Source organism: Lethenteron reissneri, chromosome 58 (assembly GCF_015708825.2).
Source record: "Lethenteron reissneri isolate LAM-NWPU_2019-01 chromosome 58, ASM1570882v1, whole genome shotgun sequence".
Taxonomy (NCBI): Eukaryota; Metazoa; Chordata; class Hyperoartia; order Petromyzontiformes; family Petromyzontidae; genus Lethenteron; species Lethenteron reissneri.
The window spans coordinates 2,265,737-2,281,397 of NC_083836.1; the positions used below are offsets into that span (position 1 = coordinate 2,265,737).

The window sequence follows — 15,661 nt, forward strand, 5'->3', positions numbered from 1 at the left end:
CCTCACCCCCCCTACTCCTCACCCCCCCTACTCCCCCCTCACCCCCCCTACTCATCCCCCCCCCCTACTCCTCACCCCCCTACTCCTCACCCCCCCTACTCCTCACCCCCCCTACTCACCCACCCCTACTCCTCACCCCCCCCTACTCACCCACCCCTACTCCTCACCCCCCCCTACTCACACCCCTACTCCTCCCCCCTACTCCTCACCCCCCTACTCCTCACCCCCCCCCTATCCTCCCACCCCCCCTACTCCTCACCCCCCTACTCCTCCCCCCCTACTCACCCACCCCCCCCTACTCCTCACCCCCCCCCCTACTCCTCACCCCCCCCTACTCCTCACCCCCCCTACTCACCCACCCCCCCCTACTCCTCACCCCCCCTACTCCTCACCCCCCCTACTCCTCCTTACACCCCCCCCACTACTCCTCACACCCCCCCCCCACTACTCCTTACACCCCCCTACTCCTCACCCCCACTACTCCTTACCCCCCCCCACTACTCCTTACCCCCCCCCACTACTCCTTACACCCCCCCCCACTACTCCTCACCCCCCCCCCACACTACTCCTTACACCCCCCCCACTACTCCTTACACCTCCGTGCCCTACACTCCCACGGCATCCGTTCCAAGCCTTCATCTCGCACAATCAGAGCGCTCGAATCTCGGCGCGCAGATCAAACCCGGGCCCAACGCTTCAGATCCAACAACAACAACAGAAGCAGCGGCAGCAGCAGCAGCAGCAGCCACCACGGTCGCTCTCTGTCGGTGCGAAGGGCATCACCACGGGGCTGGAGCGCCACGGGTGGGCGTAGCAGCACGGGATGGGTCGGAGAGTGAGTGAGTGTGTGGTGGGTGAGTGGGTGAGTGTGTGGGTGGGTGAGTGTGTGTGTGGTGGGTGAGGGGGTGAGTGTGTGGTGTGTGGGTGGGTGAGTGGGTGGTGGGTGAGTGTGTGAGTGGGTGAGTGTGTGGTGGGTGAGTGTGTGGTGGGTGAGTGTGTGGTGGGTGAGTGTGTGGTGGGTGAGTGGGTGAGTGTGTGGGTGGGTGAGTGTGTGTGTGGGTGAGTGTGTGGTGGGTGAGTGTGTGTGTGTGGGTGAGTGGGTGGTGGGTGGGTGAGTGAGAGTGTGGTGGGTGTGTGTGTGGGTGGGTGAGTGGGTGGGTGTGTGTGTGGTGGGTGAGTGTGTGAGTGGGTGAGTGTGTGTTGGGTGGGTGTGTGGCGGATGAGTGGGTGAGTGTGTGGTGGGTGAGTGTGTGTGTGTGGGTGAGTGGGTGGTGGGTGGGTGAGTGAGAGTGTGGTGGGTGTGTGTGTGGGTGGGTGAGTGGGTGGTGGGTGAGTGTGTGAGTGGGTGAGTGTGTGGTGGGTGAGTATGTGGTGGGTGAGTGTGTGGTGGGTGAGTGTGTGGTGGGTGAGTGGGTGAGTGTGTGGGTGGGTGAGTGTATGTGTGGGTGAGTGTGTGGTGGGTGAGTGTGTGTGTGTGGGTGAGTGGGTGGTGGGTGGGTGAGTGAGAGTGTGGTGGGTGTGTGTGTGGGTGGGTGAGTGGGTGGGTGTGTGTGTGGTGGGTGAGTGTGTGAGTGGGTGAGTGTGTGTTGGGTGGGTGTGTGGTGGATGAGTGGGTGAGTGTGTGGTGGGTGAGTGTGTGTGTGTGGGTGAGTGGGTGGTGGGTGGGTGAGTGAGAGTGTGGTGGGTGTGTGTGTGGGTGGGTGAGTGGGTGGGTGGGTGGGTGTGTGTGTGGTGGGTGAGTGTGTGAGTGGGTGAGTGTGTGTTGGGTGGGTGTGTGGTGGATGAGTGGGTGAGTGTGTGGTGGGTGAGTGGGTGGTGGGTGAGTGTGTGGTGGGTGAGTGGGTGTGTGTGTGTGTGGTAGGTGGGTGAGTGTGTGGTGGGTGAGTGTGTGGTGGGGGAGTGTGTGGTGGGTGAGTGTGTGGCGGTTGAGTGGGTGCGTGCGTGTACATGCACACACACACATGTGTGTACACGTGTGTGTGTGTGTACACGTGTGTGTGTGTACACGTGTGTGTGTGTGCGTGTACACGTGTGTGTGTGCGTGTCCACATGTGTAGTGTGTGTGGGGAGCGGTAGTGTAGCGGTTAGCGCTCTGCGCCACGAACCCGGCGACCCGATGTCGATTCCTGCTCACGGCCACAAACACCGGTGACGATTATCTGAACCGGTCCTGGGCCTCTCCTAGGTCGACTCAGCCTCAAATTAGCAAAAAAATCGCCACAGAGGAGACAAAGGCGGCCAGGCGCGGTGCTGGCCAACCACCCCCTCGTGGGGCGTGCCGGCCTTCACATGTGCTCGCTAACAGCACTTGCCCCAAAAGTCTTTGTCTTGGACATGTGTGTGTGTACACACGTGTGTGTGTGTACACGTGATGTTTCCATCCCAGCGGGAATACGAACTGTGGTGTAAACAGCAATCCACCCCCCCAGCACGCGTGTTACCCACGGTCTTTGACAAGACAAAGACTAAAGATCCCCCAGTGTAGCCTTAACGGATTGTTGGGGCAAGTGCTGTTAGCGAGCACCTATGAAGGCCGGCACGGCACACGAGGGTGTGGGTGGCCAGCACCACGTCCGGCCGCCTTTGTCTCCCCAGCTCTGATGTTTTTTTGTAACGCATAATTATTTGAGGCCGAGTCGACCTCGGGGAGGCCCATGACCGGTTCAGATAATAGACCCTGGTGTTGGTGGCCGTGAGCGGGAATCGAACTCGGGTTTTAGGGTTCGTAGCGCAGCGCGCTAACAGCTACACGACCGAATAAACTTGTGGTTCACAACAACAACAACAACCGCCATTCGCTTGTGCCAGGCTAGGTGCACCTTGAGGCCACGTGAAGTGTCGAACGCCCGCTGGCATGAGGTCACGGGGCAGACCCAGGTGCCACGGGTCGACTGACTGAGATGACCGAGATGACTGGCTGATGCACCACCTGTGCCCCCTACTGTGCCAACTTGCTGTGCTTTAACCACCCGGCGCTCCGCTCGTTGTTGTGAGCGGTTCGCACAAACACAAGCCACAAACACACAAAGATTCACACCTTACACTCCCATATCCCCCCTAACTGCGCAGTTAGTCTATCGCTAGGCGGGTTTGTTGTGTCTAAGCGGGGTGACGTGTGAGTAACTCCAAGACGTCCTCTCAGCCGGGGGGGGGGGCTTCCTCGAGGAGTCGAGACACTCTCCGTCGGGCGAGACAACAACAGGAAGAAAAAAAAGTGAGCGCGCAATTGCAGGGGCTGCGCGTATCACTACTAGAAATTGTCGCATCGCACGATGGGATGGGGTGGGGGGGTAAAACATGTCCGGAAGATATTAGCGCGTACATTAAATATCTATTGTAGTTTACATATTTATACCACCTACTGTACAGCTGATTGTGTTCTCTCAAGCGTCTAATAGTATTATTATTATTCAATGGCACTGCGAGCACGCGGCCGGGATGACCCCAGATTATTGAATGGGCACCGTTGGCTCTCCCGGCATCAATTCGCGGCACACCGCACCTGGGAATGGGCTCAGCTGGAACGATTCATCACCCACCCCTCCCTCCCCCCCAGCGCACACAGCCCCCCCCCCTCGCCCCCCCCAACAACGCCTACAAACAGACAGCAAGTCTACGGCACAAAAGGGAATACAAAATTAGAAAAGTTATGAATAAAACATGATCATATCCGGTCCGGTCGCTCAGCTGTATAGCGAGCAAGTCACATTCGTTAGGGGGTGCAGGGTGGGGGGGGTTGGGTTGACTCAGCCCATCATCCATCCGGGGTCGATAAATGGTTTTAGTACCATTCTGTGGAGAAGTCAACTCACAGAGGTTGTGCTATGGATAGACTTGCACCCCCACCCTCATGGGAATGTGGAATTTCCACCACTGGTGGTGGAGACTCCACAACGCATGGTCGCCTTTGTCTCCCCACCGTTGATGTTACACATCGCACCAGGTACTTATTTGAGGCTGAGTGAACCTGGCGGAGGCCAAGGGCCGGTTCAGATCATGGCCACTGGTGTTGGCCGTGAGCGGGAATTGAACTCGGGTCGCCGGGTTCGTAGCGCAGCGCGCTAACCACGACACTAGCCGAATACACTTGCTGTTCGCAACAACAACAACAACCGCCATTCGCTCACTAAGTGACGGTGATGTCACCACGGCGCTTGTGCCAGGCTAGGTGCACCTTGAGGCCACGTGAAGTGTCGAACGCCCACTGGCAGGAGGTCACGGGGCAGACCCAGGTGCCACAGGTCGACTGACTGAGATGACCGAGATGACTGGCTGATGCACCACCTGTGCCCCCTACTGTGCCAACTTGCTGTGCTTTAGCCAACCGGCGCTCCGCTCGTTGTTGTGAGCATCGCTCCTCCGCCCCCCGTTGTTGTTGGAGAGACACACAAACAGACACACACAGACACACACACACAGACACACACACAGACACACACACACAGACACACACACGCAGACACACACACGCAGACAGACACACACACACAGACACACACACACGCAGCCAGACACACACACAGACACACACACACAGAGACACACACACAGACACACACACAGACACACACACGCAGACACACACACAGACACAGACACACGAAGCTTGCGCGAGTTCTCTGCAGCGTGATCGTACGAGTTGGTGTCATCACACGCCGAAGTGGGGGGGGGGGGTGAGATCAGACACCGCTTGTTGTTGTTGTTTTGTTGTTGTTTTAAAATCTCTCACCAAAGGCGGCGAGAAGCGGGACGCGGCCGAGTGGGGCGATCGATTTGAGAGATTCGGGGGCATTGGAGCGCCGCTCATGCGGCCGCGCTAACGGGGCCAAGTGATTGCGAGGCAGCAGCCGCTGTGAATGAAGCATTGCCTCGGTGGGTTCTTGTGCGGGTTATGTTTTTTTTATTCGCATTAATTCAAGGATGGGGGTGGGGGGGTATAGTTTTTATTTATTGATGGGACCTGCTCTTGACGGTATCAAGATGTAAGAATAGTCTCAATTTTGGAGCTTTCGTGACTGCAGGAATTATTCTTTGGTTGTTTCGGTAAAGTCACGTATAAAGATAAAATAATAAATTAAATAATGGCATACTACGACGTTTCGATTGCAACACAAGCAATCATCATCAGGTATAAAAGAAATAGCAACAAAAATCTAACCAGAAAACTATAGACAGACATACAAGCAGACAGACATCACAAAGACACACAGAGAGAGAACACGTATCGGCACAAAGAGAGAGGTCGTTTCTGTGACGAGGCCTTAAATATAGAGAGGGGGCGGGGGCGGAGAGAGGGAGGGGGCAGAGAAAAAATTAGAATGTCAATGAGTGGACGACGACGTGGTACGGTAAGAATATTAGAATAGGTTGTACACTTTCTCTACCAATAAAAGAGTTGTGTTAAGATGTTGTGTTAAGATGCTTATTTCTATTATTACTTTTATTAATTTTATTTTTACCTACGTGACTTTATCGAAAAAACCTAAGGGTATGAATCCTTGCAAGTCACGAAAGCTTAAAATCTAGAAAGATGTTAAAACACCAAAATGAAACTTTTTGCAAGGAATCGTGTCTGCATTAAGCACAAATACTCGTGTTGAACATGCACACGAACAAAAACGTGCTCCGGTAATTTATGATGATGCATTGTCTTTGAAACGTATTGGTCCACACCAGAGACAGCTTTCTTTAGAGCCTCGTCTCAAGCGGTGTTAGACCAGAGGACGTCAATAGGCGGACAGCACAAAGGCAATGCCACTATCAAGACAATCAAGACATTGAGACTCGGCTCTAAAGAAAGCTGTCTCTGGTGTGGACCAATCAGTTTCAAAGACAATGCATCATCATAAACTACCAGAGCGTGTTGTTGTTTGTTTGCATTTTCACCACAAAGTACCGTGTGGTTAACGCACACGACGATTCCTCGTAAAAGGTTTCAGTTTCGTGTTTTAACATCCCAACACAACTGTTTTTTTTGACAGAAAGGTAGGGATGCACGTGCAGTGTTAGGTAGGGGTGTTTGTGCTGTCGGTGGAACTTCAACGGCAACGAACGTAGCCAAACTGTGATAATCGAAGGTGCAGGGGAAGAAATATTGGCAAGGTGGTGGTGGTGGCGTGGTGCTTACAATTGGTGCCTAACAGCAATAAGTGGCCTGGGTTCGATTGCCTCCACACGGTTGCATATTTTACGTGGAGTTTGTGTGTTCTCTACCCCTGTTCTGTAGTGAGTGTGTGAGTGAGTGGAGTTTGCGTGTTCTCTACCCCTGTTCTGTAGTGCGTGTGTGAGTGAGTGGAGTTTGTGTGTTCTCTACCCCTGTTCTGTAGTGAGTGTGTGAGTGGAGTTTGTGTGTTCTACCCCTGTTCTGCAGTGAGCGTGTGAGTGAGTGGAGTTTGTGTATTCTACCCCTGTTCTGCAGTGAGTGTGTGAGTGAGTGGAGTTTGTGTGTTCTCTACCCCTGTTCTGTAGTGAGTGTGTGAGTGGAGTTTGTGTGTTCTACCCCTGTTCTGCAGTGAGTGTGTGAGTGAGTGGAGTTTGTGTGTTCTACCCCTGTTCTGCAGTGAGTGTGTGAGTGAGTGGAGTTTGTGTGTTCTACCGCTGTTCTGCAGTGAGTGTGTGAGTGAGTGGAGTTTGTGTGTTCTACCGCTGTTCTGCAGTGAGTGTGTGAGTGAGTGGAGTTTGTGTGTTCTACCCCTGTTCTGCAGTGAGTGTGTGAGTGAGTGGAGTTTGTGTGTTCTACCCCTGTTCTGCAGTGAGTGTGTGAGTGAGTGGAGTTTGTGTGTTCTACCCCTGTTCTGCAGTGAGTGTGTGAGTGAGTGGAGTTTGTGTTCTCTACCCCTGTTCTGCAGTGAGTGTGTGAGTGAGTGGAGTTTGTGTATTCTACCCCTGTTCTGCAGTGAGTGTGTGAGTGAGTGGAGTTTGTGTGTTCTTTACCCCTGTTCTGTAGTGAGTGTGTGAGTGGAGTTTGTGTGTTCTCTCCCTGTTCTGCAGAGTGTGAGTGAGTGAGTGGAGTTTGTATGTTCTACCCCTGTTCTGTCGTGAGTGAGTGGAGTTTGTGTGTTCACTCCCTGTTCTGTAGTGAGTGTGTGAGTGAGTGGAGTTTGTGTGTTCTCTCCTGTGCTGTAGTGAGTGTGAGAGTGAGTGGAGTTTGTGTGTTCTCTATCCTTGTTCTGTAGTGAGTGAGTGAGTACGTGGAGTTTGTGTGTTCTCCCCCAAATCTACAGAGTGTGAGAAATCATTGGTGGAGTTCGACTCAGCCTCAAAACGAGTACCCGGTGCGGCGTGCAAACATCGGCACGAGGGAGACAAAGGCGGCCGGGCGTGGTCCTGGCCCCCCCACCCCACCCCCTCGTGTGCCACACTGTCGTTCGATCGCTCCCCGCACGCACACTAAGACAAAGGCACACGCGCGCGCGCGCACGCCGCAGACACACACACACACGCGGTCGTGCGATAAGGCCAATGATATTATTAATAATAAATAATCGCAGCGCAAGAGAACGGCATCAGCAATAGTGTCACGGAATGCAATTGTCTTCAACGAATTACGCCGAGTTGTCGGAGACAAATCATCACGCAGAATGCCTCCGTGGCGTTTCACACACACACACAAGACAAAGATTCCCCGTGTAGCCTCAACAGACTGTTGGGGCAAGTGCTGTTAGCGAGTAGCGAGCACCTGTGGTGTCCGGCATTGTGGCACACGAGGGGGTGGGTGGCCAACCCCACACACACCCGACCGCCTTTGTCTCTCTATTGCATGTGGTTAGCGCGCTCGGTTGCGAACCCGGCAGACTGAGTTCGATTCCTACTCACGGCCACCACCAACACCAGTGACGATTATTTGAACCGGTGCTGGGCCTCCCCTAGGTCGACTCGGCCTCAAAAACGGTTACCTAGTGCGGTGTGTAAACATCCACTGTACGAACACACCCATATATACAGACACACAAAGGGCAAAAGTCCCCCGTGTAGCCTCAACACACTGTTGGGGCAAGTGCTGTTAGCGAGTACCGATAAAGGCCGGCACTGTGGCACACGAGGGGGTGGGTTGTCAGAACCACGCCCGGCGGCCTTTGTCTCCCCAGTGGCGAGGTTTTTACACACCGTACCAGGTACTCGTTTGAGGCTGAGTCGACCTAGGGAAGGCCCACGACCGGTTCAGATAATCGTCACCGGTGTTGACCGCGAGCGGGATTCAAACTCGGGTCACCAGGTGCGCAGCGCAGCTTAGCGCTAACCACTACACTACCGCTCCCCACACAGGCACACATGCGCACACAGACACACACAGACAAAGACAAAGATCCCCCTTATAGCCTTAACAGACTGTAGGGGCAAGTACTGTTAGCGAGCACCTATACTGTTAGCGAGCTCCTTGCCTGTACACACACAGACACACACGCGCATACATACACAGACACACACGCGCACACGCGCACACACAGACACACACGCGCACACACACACACAGACACACACGCGCACAGACACAGACGCGCACACACACGCACACACACACAGACACACGCGCACACACACACAGACACAGACACACAGACACACACGCGCGCACACACACAGACACACACACGCACACACACACACACAGACACACACACGCACACACACACACAGACACACACACGCACACACACACAGACACACACGGCAAAATCGAGGTATTCAGCACGGCCGTCAACAATTTACGGCATCGGCGCCGATTCCTTCGATCGCGGACAATGCAAGCGCCTCCGACGGCATTCGGCGAACTCAAGATTCCTCGTGGCGAATTGTTGCTAAGAATACTGCTGATTATTGTACAGGGTGCTTAATTTTTTAAAACACTTTTATAGGACGGATAATATACGCGGTGGCATGATAACAAATCGTACGTTAATAGCTTCAAGAGTCAAAATGTCTCCCAATCGTTCGCCATCGTTGTCAACACGTGCCTCGAATTTTCTCCAGGTGGTCTCCAGAGCCTGGAGGCAACACATTTCTTGCGGTGTTGTTGCAAATTCTCAGAAGTGTTCAGTTTGTTTTCAAGCACCCTGCATATCTATTATACATATGTACACAATTTTTCTATTTTAACAAGTATAAATTTGTTCGGTTATATGGCATCGTATTTATGAGCTGCTCACGCTACCCGAATGTTGATTTGTTTATTTTGTTGGGGGTGGGTGGCGGAGGAGGAGGGCGGTGGGAGATGGAGAAGCTATGTGACCAGAATTCCGCTACTCGACACTTTGCTTACAACTTGCGAGTGGAAAAGTTTACATTTCATTCGCAGCAAACACACACACACACATCCCTCCCCCACCTTCACCTCCACCAACTCACCCCCACCTTGCCTGTAAGAGCCGTGCACAGAGGCACACAAATGTGCCGTAAATATATCTCATTATCCTTTCATTCGCTCGAGAGGTGATACTGGATGTTGTGTGCCGGCTGCGGTCGGGAGTAGGGTGGCCACTAGCAGCCACGGGTCATGAGCGATGACATGTCATACTGGATGTGGTGTGCTGGGCACCAAAGTATTTTTCCAAATCACCGATCCGGACAGAGCCCGGCTGAACTCCATCCCCCGCTGATATTGATTCGCTCCTAATCTCCCTTTCATGCCCCATTGTGTTGTTTTGCCTGCTACTCTCTCGCTCTCTCTCTCTCTGTGTGTCTATCTGTCACGAAAAGAATAAATAACCTCACTAGCAACGTCGGTGTTAAAACCAATGCTGCTTGAAAGAGAGAAAAAATGACTCCCAGGTGGGGCCGCGTGGCTGCTACGATGTGGACAGAAAATCTTTATTTGTGCGTGCGGTGGTGTGCCTGTCTAGAGACGGACACGAGAACCAAAGCGAATTGGCACGTTCTAGTTGAGTTCATGAAGCATCAGCGTCGTGAGCGTGCATGCGAATTGCATTTCGCAATCGTTGAGGAGTCACAGACCAAGCAGGAAGTCAGCAGCTGCAGCGTAACTAAACTAAACGTTTTTAAAAATGTATTTTCCCAGGTAAAGCCCGTTGATTGTCTTTGTCTTTGAGTTGTGCGCCTTTTGGCGTCATCTGGTCCAACCCATGTGAGACTTGGCTCTAAGGAAAGCTGTCTCGGGTGTGGACCAATCAACTTCAAGGATAGAGCATACATTATCAGAGTTATGTTTTTGTTTGCATTATGACTGCAGGTATTGTGGTCTATGCAAACATGAATCCTCGTAAAAAAGGTGTCAGTTTTGTTGCCAGATAAAAGGGTAAAAAAATCTCAATTTGCAAACGAATTTCTTGCCATTTCCTGCCTAAAATAAAATAAAAATCACTAACACATGGGATGGACTTTTTCTTTATTTTTTACAATAATGTCTAATAGTGTATTGTATTACATTGCTCTGTTTTTTTTTCTTTTTGACCTTTTCTTGTTTATTGTATGTAATGGCAGAGATTAGGGATTAATAAAGTACAACCATAACCACAATCATATAAACAGAAATCTATTTTATAGCAATATGTTGGGGGGGGGGGACATTTTAAGCATATTTGAATATTGGAGGGGATGTGTTCCTCCCAATACATATTAAAATTTCGATCGCAGCACAAGCGACCGTCTTCAGGTGAGAGAGAGAGAAAGCTACTGGAACGAGGCCTTATGTAGGCCTGAGATGGGTACAGCCTCAGGGTAAGAGGGCGGGGTAGAGATGGTCTGTCTGAGGCTGTGGAAGTAGCCATTGTATTGGGAGAGATTAGCATGTCAATATCGTAAGACCTTGTTTCAGTAGCTCTCTCTCTCACCTGAAGACGGTCGCTTGCGTTGCGATCGAAACGTCGTGAACTATTAAATTTCTATCTACGTGACTTTACCGAAAGAAGCAAAGAATATTTTCACTGTTTAAGTTGCATGTAGTGTATAATGTACGGTATATCATATTTAGCAGTCAAATAAAATATTATTCTAAGGTTTTTTCGGTAAAGTCACGTAGGTACAAAATTTTAAATTTAAATTAATACAAGTAAAATAAAAATAAAATAAAAAATTTAAATCACGACGTTTCGGAGGCAACACAAGCTTCCGTCTTCCGACTTTACAGAAAAAAACCTAAGAATATGAATCCTTGCAGTCACGAAAGCTTCAAATCTAAAATCAAGTATATGTGGCACATTAGGAATGGATCACTCTTTTAAGTATATCCTTGTGCAGCAAGGGAGTAAAGTGTGGTTCTGTGAAAGTCCTGATGTGCTGTGCAGTGCATCAATGCATGTGTGTACAGCAGCATGTAATGTCTGAGTCGGGCCTGTAGGTGGCTGGCAAGGTTCATGAATAACCGCACGTGTAAACCAGCCACGTGGTTAATGGCGACTCGGAAGATTTGCTGCGTGTAACACGCGCTGTTGCATTTTACAGAGTGACGGTGCTGTTCTTCCCAAGATTCATATGAACCACAATAAATAAATGTGCTTGCCCTCGATTTGGAGCACCTGCCCACGTCCTTCATCTCGAGTGTGCAACATATAGCTACTTTCTTTTGTCACGGACACGGCGCTGATGCTTGCCGGAGCTGGTTACAGACTTTGGAGCGTTTTTTTGCCGGTCTCGCCGGATCGGCTCAGGACTGCCGGATAATGTTGTAAGTAGCCCGGATAATCACGTGATGCCGGACAATCGATGATCGACCGCATATGCTTTTGAAAAGGACGTACATATTGGGGACGAGTTTTAGGTAATATTGATAATTATTAAAAAAATAAATAATATTTGGTATATTTTTTTGTCGATGGTTTTAACGACAATTTCAGATTTAAAAAAATTTCTTCGGATTTTCAGATCATTGACATGTAACGCGGTCCACGTGCTCGCGAAAGTGACGTCACGCCCCGTCACTACTTTTGGCGGGAAAAAAAGAATCCGACAGCCCTCCCCGATTCCCAGATCATCGTTTTTGTGTGTGTTTGTTTTTCCGTTTTTCTGTCCGTCTGGAACACATCCGTAGTGTGAAACCGGCTTCGTACTTACGGATGCTGTTGTTGTCGTTATGTAATTTTCATTTCGGACCAAAACAATTTTACATGACACCCTCAAACGCATCGTATAGGGAGGCTGTTCCGGTCTCGAACGATGGGTATAATTTTCGCGCTCGTTACAAAAGCAGCAAAACTAACAAACATGTCACATCAGGAGCTACGCACGCCAGACGCTAAGAGCCCACGCGTCGCAAATTGCTGCGTTTATCCCATCAAAGCGCGATGATGATGATGCCCTGCCGATGGTTTTTATTTTATTTTCCCTACGTGCAAATACTTCTTGAGCAATCCTTGATAACCATTCTGATCGTTGCCGTCTCAAGACAACAGCAGCACCTGCCGTCTGCGTGGTGTGATTCTAAATCACTTCGCGTTCACGTTCGGGATGCTGCCACAGAAACCACGTGGCCACCTTTGCACAAAGATACAGACCCCGCCACCCGTAAAGCCTTGACTGACAGTTGGGGCAAGTGCTGTTGGCGAGCACCTACGAAGGCCGGCACGTCAAAAACGAAGCGGTCAGCACCCACTCATTCACTTTAATTCTCTACAATGAGCTCTCACCATCGTTGTGCTGTCCTTGGCTGCATGCTGTGTCTCTCACGACGAAGAGCTTCGCCTGACCAGAAAGCTCTATGGGTGACGGTGGTTCACGCCCTCCCCTGGGTTTTCTTTCGCCCGTCAATTTCAGAGATTCTAGATTTGAAGCTTTCGTGACTGCAAGTATTCATATTCTTAGGTTTTTTCGGTAAAGTCACGTAGGTAAAATTTTTTAATTTAAATTAATAAAAGTAAAATAAAAATAAAATAAAAATCACGACGTTTCGGAGGCAACACAAGCTTCCGTCTTCAGGTGGAACCGTCACAGCACGCTTGCTGTATCAAGTAAATGAGAAATTCCAAGAGATACTACCCCGTATATATACTGGTTGAGGGGGGGGGATTAGCCAGGACAGCCCCCCTTTTAATATTTAAGAATAGTGGCTATTTCAGCTCTTGCTTTTTTTTTACCGACGTGACTTTACCGAAAAAACCGTTCTCTCCCATTGCTAAGAGGCGGCCAGCACCCCAGCGCCACGCTTTTCACGCGACAAGGAAGAGCTGGGATTGCTGTTTTTTGCTAAATTGAATGCGGAACTTAAGTGCGTGCGATTCCTTATTTGTGCAGCCATTGGTGCCCTGGCTCCGAGACCATCACCTCGCTGCACTTGAGAACCCGCTTTAATCACTACCCAGTCCGTGTCAGTCGATGGGTTTATTTATGTGACTGTATGGATCTTTATGTGAGTGTGCTGGCCTCTTATGTAAGTCTATGGGTATATGTGTAAGTCTATGGGTATGTGTAAGTCTATGGGTATATGTGTAAGTCTATGGGTACATGTGTAAGTCTATGAGTCTATTGCGAGAATAGGAGTATCTATGTAAGATATGGGTCTCTCTGCGAGTCTATGGGTTTCTATGTGAGTTTATGGTTATCTATGTGGGTATCTATGCGAGTCTACGGGTCCCTATGCGAGTCTACGGGTCTCTATGCGAGTCTAACGGTATTTATGCGAGCATATGGGTCTCTATGCGAGCATACGGGTCTCTATGCGAGGTGTCTACGGGTCTCTGTGTAAGTCTACGGGTCTCTGTGTAAGTCTGCGGGTCTCTATGCGAGCCTACTGGTCTCTATGCGAGGTGTCTACGGGTCTCTGTGTAAGTCTACGGGTCTCTGTGTAAATCTACGGGTCTCTGTGTGAGTCTACGGGTCTCTATGCGAGGTGTCTACGGGTCTCTGTGTAAGTCTACGGGTCTCTATGCGAGGTGTCTACGGGTCTCTGTGTAAGTCTACGGGTCTCTGTGTAAGTCTACGGGTCTCTATGCGAGCCTACGGGTCTCTATGCGAGGTGTCTACGGGTCTCTGTGTAAGTCTACGGGTCTCTGTGTAAGTCTACGGGTCTCTATGCGAGCCTACTGGTCTCTATGCGAGGTGTCTACGGGTCTCTGTGTAAGTCTACGGGTCTCTGTGTAAATCTACGGGTCTCTGTGTGAGTCTACGGGTCTCTATGCGAGGTGTCTACGGGTCTCTGTGTAAGTCTACGGGTCTCTATGCGAGGTGTCTACGGGTCTCTGTGTAAGTCTACGGGTCTCTGTGTAAGTCTACGGGTCTCTATGCGAGCCTACGGGTCTCTATGCGAGGTGTCTACGGGTCTCTGTGTAAGTCTACGGGTCTCTGTGTAAGTCTACGGGTCTCTATGCGAGCCTACGGGTCTCTATGCGAGGTGTCTACGGGTCTCTGTGTAAGTCTACGGGTCTCTGTGTAAATCTACGGGTCTCTGTGTGAGTCTACGGGTCTCTATGCGAGGTGTCTACGGGTCTCTGTGTAAGTCTACGGGTCTCTATGCGAGGTGTCTACGGGTCTCTGTGTAAGTCTACGGGTCTCTGTGTAAGTCTACGGGTCTCTATGCGAGCCTACGGGTCTCTATGCGAGGTGTCTACGGGTCTCTGTGTAAGTCTACGGGTCTCTGTGTAAGTCTACGGGTCTCTATGCGAGCCTACGGGTCTCTATGCGAGGTGTCTACGGGTCTCTGTGTAAGTCTACGGGTCTCTGTGTAAGTCTACGGGTCTCTATGCGAGCCTACGGGTCTCTATGCGAGGTGTCTACGGGTCTCTGTGTAAGTCTACGGGTCTCTGTGTAAATCTACGGGTCTCTGTGTGAGTCTACGGGTTTCTATGCGAGGTGTCTACGGGTCTCTGTGTAAGTCTACGGGTCTCTATGCGAGGCGTCTACGGGTCTCTGTGTAAGTCTACGGGTCTCTGTGTAAATCTACGGGTCTCTGTGTGAGTCTACGGGTCTCTATGCGAGGTGTCTACGGGTCTCTGTGTAATTCTACGGGTCTCTATGCGAGGTGTCTACGGGTCTCTGTGTAATTCTACGGGTCTCTGTGTAAGTCTACGGGTCTCTGTGTGAGTCTACGGGTCTCTATGCGAGGTGTCTACGGGTCTCTGTGTAAATCTACGGGTCTCTGTGTGAGTCTACGGGTCTCTATGCGAGGTGTCTACGGGTCTCTGTGTAAATCTACGGGTCTCTGTGTAAGTCTACGGGTCTCTATGCGAGGTGTCTACGGATCTCTGTGTGAGTCTCATCGTTGCTGGGCACGCGTACACACGCGCGCGCACGTGCACGTGTCCGCGCGCGTGACTAGCGGGCACGCTGCCCAGGACTCGTCGTGCAATTCGTGCGAGCGCTGAGAGATGTCGTCTGGCAGCGGGGGGAGGGGGGCCGAGGTGATGGGGCTTCCGCACGTGGAGCGCTCCGTGTGTTCGCGTGGTGACGCTCCGGCACAGATGCGCAAGCAGTGACTACTGCGGTTATCTTCTTGGTTCTTTCGGTAAAGTCACGTAGAAGGGAAGTAATAAAATAATACAAATTATTATAAAATAATTCTCACGACGTTTCGGCCACAACGCAAGCAGCCGTCCTCAGGTGAAGACCAGGTCTGTCGGGGAGACAGCGTCTGAATGAAACACCACCACGCCTGGAGCGTATATTTAAGCTGGGTTGGAAGGGGGGAAGGGGGCCTTGACAAAATAATTCGCATATCAAGAGTAATTTAGCATATTTATGGGAAATGCAGGAATGTGGTTAGTACTACTTGTGAAAT

At 51.0% G+C, this 15,661-nt stretch overlaps 1 protein-coding gene across 2 annotated transcripts in view; it reads left to right on the top strand.

The window, feature by feature from the left end:
• The window catches only part of LOC133357495 (5-hydroxytryptamine receptor 2A-like), a 41,487-nt gene that overhangs the window by 8,916 nt on the left and 16,910 nt on the right, over positions 1-15,661 (top strand). The window contains exon 1 of one of the 2 annotated variants that reach the window (XM_061575458.1): positions 4,770-4,872. The exons of the other annotated variant lie outside the window; for it this stretch is intronic. The gene's annotated coding sequence lies outside the window, so the exon portion shown is untranslated. Of the gene's footprint in view, positions 1-4,769; positions 4,873-15,661 lie in introns of those variants that run through there. 2 annotated transcript variants of the gene reach the window in all.